The 5839-nt window shown below is 38.6% G+C and overlaps 2 pseudogenes; both read right to left on the bottom strand.

Annotated features, from left to right (window-relative positions):
- Nucleotides 1-3073: 3073 nt before the first annotated feature.
- Nucleotides 3074-3164, bottom strand: LOC139974608 (U2 spliceosomal RNA; annotated as a pseudogene).
- A 1084-nt stretch (nucleotides 3165-4248) lies between these two features.
- Nucleotides 4249-4347, bottom strand: LOC139974607 (U2 spliceosomal RNA; annotated as a pseudogene).
- Between the last annotated feature and the right edge of the window lie 1492 nt (nucleotides 4348-5839).

Here is a 5839-nt window from a genome sequence, read left to right as displayed (position 1 = left end):
GAATTCTCCAATGCTAAGATTTTCTTTGGTGAACATAGTTTGGTCAAATTCAGTTCAGTCTTCAACAAACAGTTGCAACAACAACAGTCTTCAACAAAACATACAGTCATCTAGGAAATGAAACGTGCTTCAGTCTGTTGACAATTTTTAGCACACTCACTTTTAGTCACCCAGCAGGCCTCTGAGCTTCATCAACAGGATATCTCAAGACTCAAATGGACTCAAAAATTGGCCGTTTTCAATATGATGTATACTAGGTGACTTGCTTTGGCGAAGTTGTGAAAATATTTCACAATGTCATTTAGACTCAGTGGCGCCGCCAAGGGGTCTCCTGAGGGGGGGGGGGCACGTGCCATCCCAAAAACGATCGCCCCTCCCCCGATTTGTAGTGCTAACAAAATACTCAATCAAAAACTTTTATTACAAGGGACGAAACGTATTATTTTCATCTGTAAAACTTCTTTCCGCCCAACTATTCAAGCGGAAAACATCTTTTTGTTCACTCATAATGGATAATCACCAGATAGCACCAAATTGCATCTTATGACCATTAACTTAATTATTTAAAAACATCAAAGCAAAAGGGTTAATTTTCATTCATTGTATTAATGTTTTATCCGCCTCAATTAAAAACATAAATACCGGACAGACTAAGCCCAAAAAGTCTTGGACATTAAATTACTTCAAGTTGCAAAATATAGCACCAGATTGCATAGGGACCCTTTATTAATCAGACCCCTCCCCCAGGACGGCATCCACAAATAACATTGTGCCCCCTAATTAAGCGTTGTGCCCCCCCCCCCCCCCCCAATATTGAAATGTCTGGCGACGCCACTGTTTAGATTCGTATTCAGTAATGTGACTGTTGTCTGGAGAAGCAAAGTGATAATTGAAGGAAACAATGGACCTACAAGTATTCTAAACAGAAAATTGTTGTCTGCTCCCGATATTACTCACCGTCCATATCCACCAGCCCTCCCTCTATTTATGGAGAGATAAAAATAAAGCAATCATGCAGAAGCGCTGTTTTAGCCTTCGATTCAAACAAGAGTACTTTGTGACCCTCAGTAAACTATACGGAAAACTATTATCAAGTCGTATAAACATCAAATTATATTATACACCATATATTTACCATATTTGGTTCGTTTACATTCATCGCCTGCCATATATTTAGAGTATGAACCGGCTTAATATACCGGTGCGTCAGGAGGACGAGATACGCGATGTTTGATATCAGTTTAACAATAAAACTTATTTACATACATGAATATTCAACGATACGTTTTGTGAAAAGTCATGTTTGCATGACCGCGACAATTCGACAATGCCCAGTGACGTATTTAACAAATCGGCCAATCAGAGAATATCAAGTCCTTTTATGATTACTGAAGCCAAAATATGTCTATTTATTACAGAAATTAGGTAACGTTATATTTACTTTTCTTATCGCGTTACTAGAAATAGTTCATAAAACGTTGAGAAGAAACTACAGCAGGTTATTTGTTCTAGTTTTAGTCCAGCAGTCAAAATGAAGACATCTTAGCTATTCACTGCGTAAAGATGTTACTGTGAAACTTATAATCACTGATGGACTGTTTTGGGTAGGCGGGAGGGTATTTAAGACCGAAGGTAAATGTGAAAGCGAAATCCATCGAATTCGCGGAACGGAAACGCAGAAGTATAAGATGTCAGATGTATTGTTAACGTTCAACAGAAATGTAACTATCGGATAAACTATAGGATAAGCATATAATAACAATGTGTGATGAAGATATTATATTACCATATATGGTGCTTTTTAAGAAAAGTCACCCAGGAAATAACCTGGGCACGAAAACCAAACTACCTGCGACTGATCCGCTCTCAACCCCAGTCCCCTTGAATCGAGACTGTGAATGTGTGATCATCGTCAGGTGTGTATCACAAATTCCCCTCGAAGGGGAACAGATACTACCCATGATCTTAGCCAAAAGGTCGAGAAGCGATTTTACCATATATGGTTCGTTTACATCTATCGCCAGCTATATACTTTTTAAGAAGAAAACGCCCAGGAAAGAACCTGGGCACGAAAACCACACTACCGAACGACTGATCCGTCGGGTGTGCATCACCATTCCACTCGAAAGGGAGCAGATACTACACATGATCTTAGTCAAAAAAGGCTATATATAACAGTATTTACCGGCATTATATACCGGTGCGTCAGGAGGACGAGATGCGCAATATTCAATCTAAGTTTTACAATCAAACTCATTTACATACATGAATATGCAACATCAGGTATTGTGAAAAGTCGTGCTCGCATGACCGAGACAAAACACTTCTCAGTGACGTATTTAACCAAACGGCCAATCAAAGAATATCAAGTCATTTTTGGAAAACTAAAGCCAAAATATGTCTATTTATTACAGAAATTGAGTAACGTTATATTTACTTTTCTTATCGCTTTACTAGAAATAGTTCATAAAACGTTGAGAAGAAACCACAGCAGGTTATCTGTTCTAGTTTTAGTCCAGCAGTCAAAATGAAGACATCTTAGCTATTCACTGCGTAAAGATGTTACTGTGAAACTTATCATCACTGATGGACTGTTTTGGGAAGGTGGGAGGGTATTGAGGACCAAAGTTAAATGTGAAAGCGAAATCCATCGAATTCCCTGAACAGAAACGCAGAAGCAGAAATATGTGACACGGAGTATAATTTTTCAATGAAGCAGTAAAAGATATATAAATAGCTTGCGATTAGCAGTATAAGATTAAATACTGTGCCCCCCCCCCCCCAATATTGAAATGCCTGGCGACGCCACTGTTTAAAACCGAATGTAAATATGAAAGGTAAATCCAACGAATTCGCGGAACGGAAACGCAGAAGGCAGGGTAAGATGTCAAATGTGTTGTAAACGTTTAACAGAAATGTAACTATAGGATAAGCATATCATAACAATATGCGATGAAGATATTTAATACCATATATGGTGCTTTTTAAGAAAAGTGACCCAGGAAATAACCTGGGCACGAAAACCAAACTACCGAACGACTGATCCGCTCTCTGTCCCAGTCCCCTTGCATCGAGACTGTGACCGTGTGATCATCGTCAGGTGTGTATCACAATTCCTGGAACAGATACTACACATGATCTTAGCCAAAAGGTCGAGAAGCGATTTTTACCATATATGGTTCGTTGACATATATCGCCTGCTATATACTTTTTAAGAAAAAGTCGCCCTGGAAAGAACCTGGGCACGAAAACCAAACTACCGAACGACTGATCCGTCGGGTGTGCATCACCATTCCCCTCGAAAGGGAGCAGATACTACACATGATCTTAGTCAAAAAGGCTATATATAACAGCATTTACCGGCATTATATACCGGTGCGTCAGGAGGACGAGATGCGCAACATTCAATCTAAGTTTTACAATAAAACTCATTTACATACATGAATATGCAACATCAGGTATTGTGAAAAGTCATGCTCGCATGACCGAGACAATACACTTCTCAGTGACGTATTTAACCAAACGGCCAATCAAAGAATATCAAGTCATTTTTGGATAACTAAAGCCAAAATATGTCTATTTATTACAGAAATTGAGTAACGTTATATTTACTTTTCTTATCGCTTTACTAGAAATAGTTCATAAAACGTTGAGAAGAAACCACAGCAGGTTATCTGTTCTAGTTTTAGTCCAGCAGCCAAAATGAAGACATCTTAGCTATTCACTGCGTAAAGATGTAACTGTGAAACTTATAATCACTGATGGACTGTTTTGGGTAGGCGGGAGGGTATTTAAGACCGAAGCTAAACGTGAAAGGAAATCCATCGAATTCCCTGAATAGAAACGCAGAAGCAGAAATACGCGACACGGAGTATAATTTTTCGATGAAGCAGTAAAAGATATATAAATAGCTTGCGATTAGCAGTATGAGATTAAATACTGGCCCCCCCCCCCCCCAAATATTGTAATGCCTGGCGACGCCACTGTTTAAAACCGAATGTATATATGAAAGGTAAATCCAACGAATTCGCGGAACGGAAACGCAGAAGGCAGGGTTAGATGTTAAATGAGTTGTAAAAGTTCAACAAAAATGTAACTATAGGATAAGCATATCATAACAATGTGCGATGAAGATATTTAATACCATATATGGTGCTTTTTAAGAAAAGTCACCCAGGAAATAACCTGGGCACGAAAACCAAACTACCGAACGACTGATCCGCTCTCAACCCCAGTCCCCTTGCATCGAGACTGTGACTGTGTGATCAACGTCAGGTGTGTATCACAATTCCCTTCGAAAGGGAACAGATACTACACATGATCTTAGCCAAAAGGTCGAGAAGCGATTTTTACCATATATGGTTCGTTGACATATATCGCCTGCTATATACTTTTTAAGAAAAAGTCGCCCTGGAAAGAATCTGGGCACGAAAACTACCGAAAAGTACCAAAACACGAAAACTACCAAACTACCGAACGACTGATCCGTCGGTGTGCATCACCATTCCCCTCGAAAGAGAACAGATACTACACATGATCTTAGCCAAAAGGCTATATATAACAGTATTTACCGGCTTTATATCAGTACCGGTGCGTCAGGAGGACGAGATGCGCATTGTTCGATCTAAGTTTTACAATAAAACTCATATACATACATGAATATGCAACGACAAGTATTGTGAAAAGTCATGCTCGCATGACCGAGACAATACACTTCTCAGTGACGTATTTAACCAAACGGCCAATCAGAGAATATCAAGTCCTTTTATGATTACTGAAGCCAAAATATGTCTATTTATTACAGAAATTGAATACCGTTATATTTACTTTTCTTATCGCTTTACTAGAAATAGTTCATAAAACGTTGAGGAGAAACTGCAGCAGATTATCTGTACTAGTTTTAGTCCAGCAGTCAAAATGAAGACAACTTAGCTATTCACTGCGTAAAGATGTAACTGTGACACTTATAATCATTGATGGACCGTTTGGGTAGGTGGGAGGGTATTTAAGACCAAATACCCTAAACAGAAACGCAGAAGGCAGAATTATGTGACACGGAGTATAATTTTTCAATGAAACAGTAAAAGATATATAAATAGCTTGCGATTAGCAGTATAAGATTAAGTGCTGTGCCCCCCCCCCCTCCCCAATACTGAAAAGTATGGCGACGCCACTGATTAGATTCGTATTAATTAATAATAGTTATTAATGTGATGGTTGCAAGTGGCAGAGCTGATTTTATTAAAACATCTATGTGTCTACATTTCAAGACTTTTCTTTCTTGATATTGAAACGTTTGGGAATAAAACGTCTATACTGTAAAATCCTTTTCAGAGAATGAAATGGTCGATGGTCCATAAGGGAGTGCTACAGATAAGAGCTGGTAGTCACCGATCTTTTCTGGTTGTCACTTGATTCTTTGAGAAAATTGAACTTATGTCTACATTACTCTACATTGGCAAGGAATCAGAAAGTCAACAGGCTTTCTAGTTGCTAATGAGTAAACATACCCTGCTCCATCAAATTATTTTTCCTATAAACACATTCTTTAAATACCATGGCCCTGTAAGAGGTTTTGTTTCTCTTCAATTAGGCGATATTAGTTTGATTTGGCGACAAATATTTCTAAGCAAACATTGAACTTCGGATCTAAGTGTATATTTACAGAGGTCAAAGTTCGTATAGCACACGCCTAGCATTGTATGATATTTTATAACTCTATCATATAGAGTACCAACAAGTGTGTCAGTGTAATTACTGATGAAATAACACAAACTGATTACCTCTGTTTGTTATGCACTTCCCCTTTAATACATCATCGCCACGCAACCGGCATATG

Source organism: Apostichopus japonicus, chromosome 9, assembly GCF_037975245.1.
Source record: "Apostichopus japonicus isolate 1M-3 chromosome 9, ASM3797524v1, whole genome shotgun sequence".
NCBI lineage: Eukaryota > Metazoa > Echinodermata > Holothuroidea > Aspidochirotida > Stichopodidae > Apostichopus > Apostichopus japonicus.
This window is presented reverse-complemented; position numbering and strand designations above follow the sequence as displayed.